Source organism: Talpa occidentalis, unplaced genomic scaffold, assembly GCF_014898055.3.
Source record: "Talpa occidentalis isolate TD23 unplaced genomic scaffold, MPIMG_talOcc4v2.1 talOcc4.4, whole genome shotgun sequence".
Taxonomy (NCBI): Eukaryota; Metazoa; Chordata; class Mammalia; order Eulipotyphla; family Talpidae; genus Talpa; species Talpa occidentalis.
The window spans coordinates 69041267-69053441 of NW_023604295.1; positions in this window are offsets into that span (position 1 = coordinate 69041267).

Here is a 12175-nt window from a genome sequence, read left to right on the forward strand (position 1 = left end):
ATCAAAGTAGAGAAAAGCAATATATGATGTACCAAAGCTTTAATTTTGTATCAGATATTATAAACCACTGAAATATTACAACTATGGAAAATTAATATATTTAAAATCTGAGGTAAATATAGACATGGAATTTTTTGTGATTTGTGAATCTCGCTATTTCTTGGCAGGAACAGAATTAGAATCTAAGAGCCCAGAAGTTTTAAAGAGCTAAAAAAATATATTAGAAATAAGAAAAACATTCAACTTTGTTTTTTTCAACACTATATATGAGATATTCCATAAGTTAACTTCCTGAATCATTTTTAAAATAAATTATTTACACATCACAGTCAAATACTATGTCAATGCATTCAGGGTTAATGGATGTGGGTTGAAATACAGAGGTAATTTTTATCTCACTAATGAGTACATATTTATTAATAAACATTTTGAAAGTTGGTAAATAATTAGAATCCCTGTCTATTAAAAAGAAACAGGGCATTAAGACACTGTGGATCCACTAGGGCTAAAAATTCAAATGGCTCTCAAGTTACTAGTGAAGCCTGAGAAGACTCTTATTCAATAGAAAATTCTTGACCCAGAATCACTAAAGTTCTGATAATAATTTCTTCAGAAGGGTGTATTTGTTAGACTAACCACATCCAAGCAAAGTATTGGTACAGTAACTCTAACCCTCAATTAATAAATCCTATGATCAAATCCACTTTGATAAAATCTATCATATAAACTCTGTTAAAACAATAGAGAGATATTTTAACATTCCTCAACACCTGGAACTTATTTCACATTCATGTGGACCATCAGATAGGCATAACTCTGATGGTCTTTGCAAATCTATAAAGAATGTGCAATAAAAGTGTCTGACTAGAACATTTGCTGTACTAAACTAGCTTTTCTAAATACATAATCATAAGATCTAAACCTGATATGTGTAAATATTTAAGCATTCTAGATATGCTATTTAATATTCCAAACAACCATATAATGTAGGTATTATAATCGCCTTTTACAATTGAAGAAACTGAGGCATAACATGGCAAAATATTGCCCTACATCTTGACTGAAAATTCAACCAAGGCCACGAAACACAAATATCTGTTGCACAACCAGTACTTATATATGTTTTCAGCAATGTGGACAAATTATCACATTTCAATAGACACAATACAAAAGATTTAAGTGACATGATGTTGGCTAATGGGAGTGTAATGCAGACTTTAAATGAGAGTGTGCAATGCGTACTGAAGACAATAGAGTTCAGTATTAATGCTTTTGAAGTTTTTTTTTTTAATTTTCTATAACTGTAAGTAGTATTTCAGGCCTAACATGACCTCTTTTTACATAAAAATTTTACTGACAGTATTTCTCTAAAATATTGTTCTTGCATAAAGTATCTATGTATAATGTTAGAGTACAGCTGTTGAAATGATTTAGAATAAAACTAACAGGCCTCTCTGGTGGCGCAAGGGGTTAAGCACAACATTGTGAAGTTATCCACAGTCTCTGAAGCACAAGTTCAATACCCAGCTGGTCAGGGAGATACCCACATGGCGCAGCAGACCTCTCCTGACTTGCCCATTGCTCCCCTCAGCAGTGCATTTCAGTCAATCTGCCTATTCTGCCCACTCCCAGTCTCTGGTGAATCTTCTCACCCCCCACATCTGTGACTGGTACCCTAGTTCTTGTATGCATAAATAAATAAATCTTAAAATAAAACTAGAATTAAACTGACCCAGAATAATTTTTGTAACAGGGTAAGTTATTTCGCTGAAGTCAGCATGAAATAAAGCCCTATAATATTTCAAAATGAGCCATCACCAAACAAATTAAGATGGTACTTAAAAGTTGCATGTCAAACCAAATTAACTTTTTAATAACAATTGTGGGTGACTTTAAAGGTTACATTTTCAGGACATGACTCAAAAAACACAGTTTAATGGAATTGTCATGGTCTTAGTGTAGATTTAGAATTGTGGATTTATCAGATTGCCACAGGTGTTCTTGTCCTGAGGGAGTGAATCGCTAGAGTTAAATTCACATGAGGCTAATTCATAAGCTCCAATGCCAATGTTTCAAATTATATTGGAGGGATATTCTGGGGCTTGACAACTGGGACAAGTCATCTGCAAGGGCATACCCTCCTGGGTAGATAGATTCTCTGAGGAGATGGAATTATAGATTAGATATTTCTCCTGAGAGCACAGAATTAGAACAAAGGGAATTGAATGATCTTAAGGGATCATTTTATCAGACAGTGGTAACCTGATTAATTGCCCTTCCTGCCTGTTCTGCTGATGTTTCTATCTAAATAACTGGGGCAAGTTACTGCGGAATCGTAGCACTTTTCTTTAGCTTATTTCCACATAAATAGTGGAAACTACAGATTTCTGGATGTTCACTATTCTCCTTTTAAACACTGTGATGGGGTCTCCCTGGTGGCGCAAGGGGTTAAGCACCGCTCTGTGAAGCAATCTGCAGCCCCTGCAGCACAAGTCTGATCCCCGGCCAGCCAGGGAGCAACCCACATGGCCCAGCAGACGTCTCCTATCTCGCCCGCTGCTCCCCTCAGCAGTGTACTTCGGTCAATCTGCCTGTTCTGTTCCCCGCTCTGTCTCTGATGAATCCTCTCACCCCCCCGCATCTTTGGCCTGTACCCCAGCTCTTGTATGCATAAATAAATAAATCTTTTAAAAAAAAAACAACGATGTCCAAATTTGCTGTGAATTTATTAACTTTATCTGAGTCTTAATATTTTGGAATATAGAATTTTACACTGACTAGATAGAAACAAAGCCCAGGAAGAAAGGCAATGGAAATCTTATTCTTTATTTTTGTTTATCTTTCAAAGTATAGTCATAGTCATTGCAGCTAACATTTTTTTCTAAATAATCTAAAATGGCAGTATATATTTATTTATTTTAAAGGTTTCTTTTTATTTATCTATGTATATAAGATCTGGGCTGTAGGACAGAGGTGCAGGGGGTGAGAGCATTCACCAGAGACAGTGGGGGCAGAACAGGCAGACTGACTGAAATACACTGCTGAGGGGAGCAGCGGGTGAGACAGGAGAGGTCTGCTGTGCCATATGGGATACCTCCCTGGCTGGGGATCCAGTTCAGGCTGAAGTGGCTGGTCATGGCTTGATAGCACTGAGACTTTAATCTCTGTGCAACTAGGAGGAGGGCAACAGTACATATTTAATGAAAATATTAATGAAAGTGTATGTTATAAGAAGATATAGGAGAGATAATATAAAATAAAACAATTTCATATAATTTTAAGGTAATCTTCACTGCCTTTCCTTTTAATATGATGTCAGCTTGTCTTCGCTAAATCTGCTGATTTGTGTCTGAAGTCTCATACAATTTACAACAAGGTGTGATATTATAGGTTACTGGATTGACTGGGTGAGGGGACGCCTTTTTATGTGTTAAACTGCTGTGCTTAAACTCTTCTTTAAAGTGTGAAACGCTCATACTCCCTCCCCCAAAGAGAAACAGTTCCTCTGATAAAAATTGAAAATGAATGAGTGCAAGGAATATATGGGAATTCTCTATATACCCTGCTAATTTTTGCTGTGAATCTGAAGTTTCTCTAAAAAATAATGTTTATTAATTAAAAATAAAGTAAAACACATTGAAAATGAAATCACAGGCAAAAGAATACTGTCATTTCCCTCTCTATTACCAAACTTTTTTTTCTTAATCAGTGAAGATGTAGCTCATATTCACTGAAGCAAGGGAAAAAAATAATCTCTTCTACTATAGTACTTATTTTTTCCAAACGGATGCTTTAGCACTCTGCTTCCCCAGAAACCATCTCACTCCTTTACTCTCCTTCCAAATCTTCTGTTTTGTGGGGATAATTCCATTTGGGGTAGTCATATTTTACTTTAACATAACATATATCACAAAGTATAGCAAAAATGTTAAAGCAATTTTATAACAGCCAATTTCCTTACCAATCTTTCAAGTGAATGAGGGTAGTTGTGGTGATGATGGTGGCAATGGTGGTATGTGTTTGTGCACTAAATTAATATCAATTCAAAATGTGGTAGTTAAAAACTGATGTGTATTTTACTCAATTCCTATGTACTGTTTCCAAGATGTTTTCCTTACATGAAAATGATTATAATGGGAAAGCAAACTGCAAAATATCACAATCAAAAATTAAAATAGTCTACATAAAGCCATGAGTTAGTATGCCTATACCCTTTTAACCCCCCTTCAAAAACAAGATTTTCCTCTATTTAAAACTTCAGCTTCATTTTAGAATGCAAAGCTGCTTAAAAATAGCTTCTGGAGGTCCTTTAATTATAGATCAATAAGTGTGTCTGAATACAAACTAAATTATTTATGTAAGCTGAAAAATTGGTGTATTTTATAAAGTTGGGATCTATCATGAGCGATGCTTGCATTTCCGTAACTAGTTAAATGCATAATGCCATATTTTTAGACCTCTAATATTTCACTATTTTTAGAAATGTTAAATACTTAGCGATTCCTTGAGTTATTTAAAATAGCTTGGAATTTGATAAATATAAATTTAGTATGAACATTAAATAGAAAAAACAAGAATGCTAAATTCTTTGAAATTAATACTATAAGCCGGGTTTCTATGGTGTACAGTGTCATTAGACCATGAAATATTTGAGGTAAGGAAATAAAAATATTTTCCACACTATCTAATGTTTCCTTAAGTAAAGTCCAAAGATGAAAGTCGAGGTAAAATTTGTTTACAATATTGTATGTGACTAAGAGGGATAGGAACCATACTGCACCCCTGACAAGGGCACTCAGTCCAAAAGGGAAGAAAGGAAGCATTGAGGCAATGCAAGTTCTAAATATATTCATAGTCTGACCAAAATAAAATTTTTTTGTTTTAACTTCTGCTTGATAATAAAGTATATTAGATTTTTTTAAAGTTTAAAAATGATTTATCTTGTGGTTAAGTAAATCTTTTAAAATATGTTGTCTTTTTTCTCTGGCATATATAAAATAGAAACAAAGAGATGAAACAATGCGGTAACAAAGGGCCATGTTTGGTGGACATAAAAACAAGCATCAAAGAAAAGAAAAATACAAGCACATCTTAATTCACACTATGCATAAATGGCATCAACAATCAAAAATGCATGCAGAGTTCAAACAGAGTTGCTTTTTAATCTTTCTTCAAAAGGCAAAGTAGTGAATGACAATCAAATATGAATAAGCTGAAAATGAATCAGCAATAAAAAAGTGATATCCAATTAACCATGTGCAATTTTAACATTATGAGAAAAAGAAAATTATAAATTAAAATGATGCAGTTTTATTCAATGTTGCTGATGTAAATAAAGTTTATTTCAGTTCTCATTAGGGTCACATTAATATAGTTAAAAATCTGTATCTGTCCTCTTTTGAAAAAGCATTCCTCCTCAACCCCATTTGTCAGTTGCTATTTGGTACAGAATGTCACTTCTTTCTACTTCCTGTAAAGGTCTACCACCATTGATAGAACTGAAAAGATCACAAACCCTGATTTTTGGTCTCTCTTGCTGGGAGATCATGGCCAACAACCCACACCTGTGGAAAATGTGGTCTGTGCCATCTGGGAACATTTTGTTCCTCATCAAAAGGAGAAAGAGATGTGAGGAAAATATTTCTTCTTGGTTTTGGACAATGTCATGAGAGGCCAAGATGCTTGGAGCTGCTACTTCATTCTTACTCCAAAAAGTGAAAGAAAAATAACAAAAGAATTTGTGAGAAGACATATAACCAAAAAAAAAAAAAAAAAAAAAAACAGGATCATGTTTTATTTGTTTTTGGATTTTCAGTAAACAAATGAGTGTTGGTTTATTTATTTATTTATTTTTTATAATAGATTCTGCATGTACCATAAGTGATTTGGTCAACAGGAACTATGTATCTTATATAATCTTGCCAAATTTTCCGTAAGTTAAATGACATGCTTACATCTAAATTGTTTGGAGCATTACAAAAGTAAAAAGGTTTTATTTGAATACAGGCAGTGACTCATCCCAACAGCAATGCAAAATAATTCACCTTTCTGTGATGCCTTCATTTTAGTACCATGTTTCTCTCCACTGTGGTTTTCAAAGATATTTCTTTCACTTTACTATACAAATTAAAATTTCTTTTTTGCTCAGGATTCCAATAATAAAACAAGAATGTTTTTGTTGTGCTGGTTAAAGAGAAAGAGTATAAAGTCATAGTTTGTTTCCCACTGGGCTTCCAATCTCTTTCCCTTTATTCTTTAAATAGTCCCCAGAGAACTATGGAAATCTTACAGTACCACTCTTCTAGTGCTAGTGGAAGCAAAACAGCAACGAGAAATCAAATTGATCTTTTATATACATTCTGGGGGAAAAAGGCAAAATGCAGGTCAATATGACTTTTCTAATTTTCTACTTTTCAATTCAGGTAGTATATAGATAACCACAGGGAATCAATACATATTTGTTGAATAAATGAATAAAACTTTTAAACAACTCTGTTGCAGACTGAGCACAGGCTTATTGTTATTTTTGTACCAGGACTTTCCATTATGCAATGATGTCCTTCCCAGGGGCACAGGAATGGCATAACAAAATAATAAATGCATGTGTTTGTGTAGTTTTTGCTATGTGCAAAGCATGTTGCTAGCCATATCCAAGGAACAATGAATATATTAGTTTTAGAGCCTGCCAAAGAAGACCATTTTTTAGTAGGAGAGACAGGATACTATATGGGTAATCACAAGATATAAAGTAGAAAATATATGTTACAAAAGAAATATAAATCATTTCAGTAGTTCAAAAAGAGTAAAGGCTCATGTCATGTAAGGAATATCATAAATGAAGAGATAGCTGACATTGACCTTGGAAGATGGATTGAATTTCAGAAGGAGAAATTAGAAGGAGACAGTTTTTGATGGAAGAGATGATAGTATTCGGAGTAACAGAAGATAGTTTTCCTTAAACAGAGGAAACATAGAGAGTCAGGAGAAATAGAAGTACATTGGGGAAAAGTACATTGGGGAAAGTATTTTGGTAAATTTTGAATACCAAAAAGAATTGTGTCATATTTGAATACTTCAAATAATTTGTACAAAATATATTTGAAATATGTGGCTTATGTGAAGAGTTTGAAACATTCACCCATGAAATAAAAGTTAAAAAATTGAAAGACCATCCTTTGGCTTTATCATAATCTATAATATAATATTTCTTATTGAATAATAATTGCAAAGTTTGCATTGCATTGCTATCTATATTATTATTATTTTTTTTTAAAGATTTATTTATTTATTTATTTATTTATTTATACAAGCACTGGGTACAGTCAGAAGCGCGGGAGGGTGAGAGAATTCACCAGAGCCAGAGCGGGTTGCAGAGCAGGCAGAAGGGCCGAAGTACACTGCTGAGGGGAGCAGCGGGCGGCAGGAGAGGTCTGCGCGCCATGTGGGACCCTCCTCTGGTGGCCGGGGAGCAGCCGGGGATGGAACCGGCGCTGCAGAGGCCGCGGGCAGCTTCGCAACCCAGCGCTCAACCGCTGCGCCACCAGGGGAGGCCCGCTATCTATATTATTTATAATTGTGTTCTCAACTATCTGACTTGTTTAGTCCTTAATAAATAATGTATTGTTTGATTTGTTGAGATACAATGTAAATTCTCAGTAAAAATCATACTAACATTCAAATGTGTAAATGAAAATCAAAGTATCTTTTCTTTTAAATAATCGGATAATATTTGAGGATGAATAGAAATAATGTGAAAAATAAACCTATGCTCATCAATGAACTGTAATTTTTTCATGTATGGGAATAACAGTTGTTCAAGATTTATAGGCGTAATTGCTCAATTTTTTTCTATAATATTGGCTATTTTAAAAGTAGATACATCTACACTTGGCACTAAACAGGCTGAAAATTTGAGTACTGCTTATTATATAAAAAGAGATCTAAACCCAAGGTGATTTTGTGAGAAAACTCATAGTTCTTTTTCCTAGATCTGTCATTCTTGCATCCAAGTTTTTATGCAACTTTATACATATCACAACTCTGTCCTGGGCCTCCCTGGTGGCGCTAGGGGTTAAGCACCACACTACAAAGCAATCCACAGCCTCTGCAGCACGAGTTTGATCCCAGGCTGGCCAGGGAGAAACCCACATGGCAGGACAGACCTCTCCTGACTTGCCATTGCTGCCCTCAGCAGTGTACTTTGGTCATCTGCTTGTTCTATTCCCTGCTCTGTCTCTGGTGAGTCCTCTCACCCCCTGCATCTCTGGCCTGTACCCCAGCTCTTGTATGCATAAATAAATCTTTAAAAAATAAATAAAATAAATAAAATGATGAGAAAAAAAAAACAACTCTGGCCTCTCTCTGAATAAAGTTGGCTTTTAGATTTGACTATGTCTTGGGTTTCAAAAATAGTGTCATGATAAAATTAGTATTAGAAATTAAAGTACAATTTATTTGTATCTGAGTAATCAATAAATATAATTTAATCAGTAAAGATTCAAGAGTGTTAGATAATATATCAACCTTTTGAAAAAATATTAGGAACAAAAATAACAAGGTTAACAAAAAAAAAGTTCAAACCACAGATATTTTATTGTTGTCAGCCTTTGGTAGAAACTTAGTAAGTTCTATCCATTATTCTTAGCCATGTGGATGTATTTAAATTTCATCAGTGTACTCCTTTATTATCTATACTCTGGAAATTTTCAAATTCATTTTTAGCTATTTTCCAATTCATTTTTAGCTATTTTCCAATAAAGTAATCTAAATGATAGAAAATAAAATAAAAAACACAAGAAGCAGAAAGAAAACTTAAAGCAATTTAAGCACAAAGATATAATTTTGCATCCTGAAATTACAAAAATGATGAGAAATATGTATTTTATGATTAAATATTAGCACATCATTCTTTGAGAGACAGTAGTGTTTTCTTGGTATTAAAACACTAAATTAATTATTTGTGTGGATATTTGAATATGGAAAATGGTCTTATATTTTGTGGAATGTCTTAAATAGGTATAAAAAGATACATGAATATGTTTTATATGGCTATCACTATTCACATATGAAATCTAATAGCCAAGTGTTACATAATACTGTCTGTGGTCTAGAAATCTAATTTATAGTGACTCAAGTAGATAGAGGGCCAGAGCTTAGACAATGTCTAGGAATGACTGCCAATTAGACTATCAATCTCAAATATCAATTGTCTCAACCAAGTTTCAGGCTGTCAAGATAACAGATGGTTCAAAATGGTATCTGCAAAGGCCAAACAAGTCTAACATTTTGTTATCAAAATGCTTACAATCATAAACTCAGTCAGTATCAGAAAAGGTGTGCTTCAGATACACTGAAAGGCAAATGCAAAACAGCTTCCCATATCACTTAGGTTGAAAAATCAGGTAGGTACAAACACAAAGCTCTGCACCATTGAGCACGGAAAGGTCATTTGATGTCATTTTGCCATTTGTGTGTATGACAGTCATTATTTTTCATTTCAGATATTTTTGATGATATCAATATTGCCTGGCATATTTTGGTTATTTTATCTACTCTATCTTTGTTATCATGAGACAGAATATCTCTAGAGAATGACCAGTCTACCTTTTAAATACACATGTGCACGTATCTATTCACTCATACACAATTTGATTCCCATGTCAAAATCAGTCACATAATTGTTTGAGACTTGTGGACTTTGTATTTTAGCTGGCTGCTGTTCAGCACTTAACAGAGTTAAAAGAAACTCAATCACAATAGAATTTCTCTTTGACCGAGAAGACCTTATGTAAAGCTTCCTGTTGCAGCTGCAGGATCTTGTGATAATAAGCAAGAGTTACAATGGAGATACTAAAAAGAGCATCCATGTGCCACAGACAGTATAAATTGTGTTAAATTAGTTTCTTATGGAAGTCTTTCTTTGCATATCTTTACCCATGCTATCAAGTCCATCCAGGCCTCAGGCTTATGTTCTTTAAACTGAGACATTTTTCCACTTATCAACTTACAAGTTCTTTACTATAAAAACTGTGACAGCACTTTCTTTGAAGACATCAGCAGAGTGGATGTAACAGAACATTGTTTGATCACAATATAAACCCTGTTTTTGTCACTTAATTACTCATGCTATGAAAGATGAAGGTAATAAATGTGACAAAATAATAATTAGTGCAATTAGTAACATGTACAGAGTTACTTAGCAATATTTTCCTAAACACACTTTACCTTTTAATTTATTTTTTTTAAAGATTTATTTGTTTATTTATATAAGAACCGGGGTACAGGCCAGATGCTAGGGAGGGTGAGAGGATTCACCAGAGACAGAGCGGGGGACAAAACAGGCAAACTGATGAAATACACTGTTGAGGGGAGCAGCGGGCGAGACAGGAGAGGTCTGCCATGCCATGTGGGACCCTCGCTGGCTGGCCAGGATCGAACCTGCACTGCAGAGGCTGCGTACAGCTTCACAGTGCTGCACTCAACTTCCTGTGCTACCAGGGGAGGCCCACTTTTTAATTTAAAGGGAATTTTGGGCCTCCCTGGTGGCGCAGCGGTTGAGCGCTGAGATGCAAAGCTGCCCGCAGCCTCTTCAGTGCCGGTTCGATCCCTGGCCGCTCCCCGGCCACCAGAGGAGGGTCCCACATGGCGCGCAGACCTCTCCTGCCGCCCGCTGCTCCCCTCAGCAGTGTACTTTGGTCCTTCTGCCCGCTCTGCTCCCTGCTCTGGCTCTGGTGAATTCTCTCACCCTGATCTGGCTGTTCTGCTCCTGACTCATTTTCTGGTGAATATTCTCACCACCTCTCCTTGAACCTCTGGCCTACACCTCAGTTCTTCTACTAAATATATGTCTTAAAAAATTGCGAATATTCCCTTTCATATACTCTAGAATTTATAATTTGAGACCAGTTTATTAAATATATACATATACACACATACATACATATATATATTTTATTAATGCCATATCATTAGTTTAGATCCTTGTTTGTTTTTTCAAAATATAGGATTTCTCCCCTCAAATGTGGTCACCATAGTTCTTCCACTACCAAAGAATACATAATCCTCTACAATAGTCTGCTGTGCTCTCCTAACACCCTGTTTTCTCACTTCTACTTTCCTTTTCCCTTTCTTTTCCCCTCCACTCCTTGATGCCTTAGATCTATGGTCAGCTTTCATGGGTTGGTTTTAAATTTTGTTTTTATATGCTTCAAATTTAATGTATTTTAAATCTAATTCAATTTAATTCTTTTAAAGTTGTTCATTAGTGTTACTTTGTGTAAATAAATTAAAAAAAAAAAAAATGGGCCTCCCTGGTGGTGCAAGGTGTTAAAGACAACTCTATCAAGCTATCTCCAGCTACTGCAGCGTGCGTTCGAACGTGGCCTGGCCAGGGAGCAACCCACATGACATAGCAGACCTCTCCTGTCTTGCCCGCTGCTCCCCTCAGCAGTGTATTTCAGTAGATCTGCCTGTTCTGCTCCCCACTCTGTCTCTGGTAAATCCTCTCACCCCACCCCCACACCTCTGGCTTACACCCCGGTTCTTGTATGCATAAATAAATAAGTCTTTAAAAAATATAATGAAGTCATCCTGCAATATTTTGAATCACCTATAACCGTTTTCACAGATTTATTATTTTAAATTGATATATCACACTTTATTTTTCATGACAATTTTGGGTTAAAATATTCTGGAATGCATTACTCAGGATGGAAAACTACAAAATAAATCATATATTTATTTATATAATAATGTAAAATATTATCATTGTAGCAGAAAAGATGTATATGAGGACTATGTAAAATATGTGAATTGAACGTGAACTGTAATCAAGTAAAATATAATTAATAAAATCATGCAAATTTAAAAGTGGCTGAAGAAAAAAGGCAACAATAACATTAACTATGGAATTCATGCTAAACAAGTTAAAAGTACTGTGAAAATGCTTTTTAAAAAATAAATATTCAGAGACCTCCCTGGTGGCGCAGGTGGTTGAGCACTGCACTGTGAAGCTGTCCGCAGCCTCTGCAGCGTGGGTTTGATCCCCACTGGCCAGCAAGAATCCCACATGGCATGGCAGACCTCTCCTTTCTCACCCGCTGCTACCCTCAGCAGTGTATTGCGGTCCATCTGCCTGTTCTGCTCCCTGCTCTGTCTCTGGTGAATCCTCTCACCC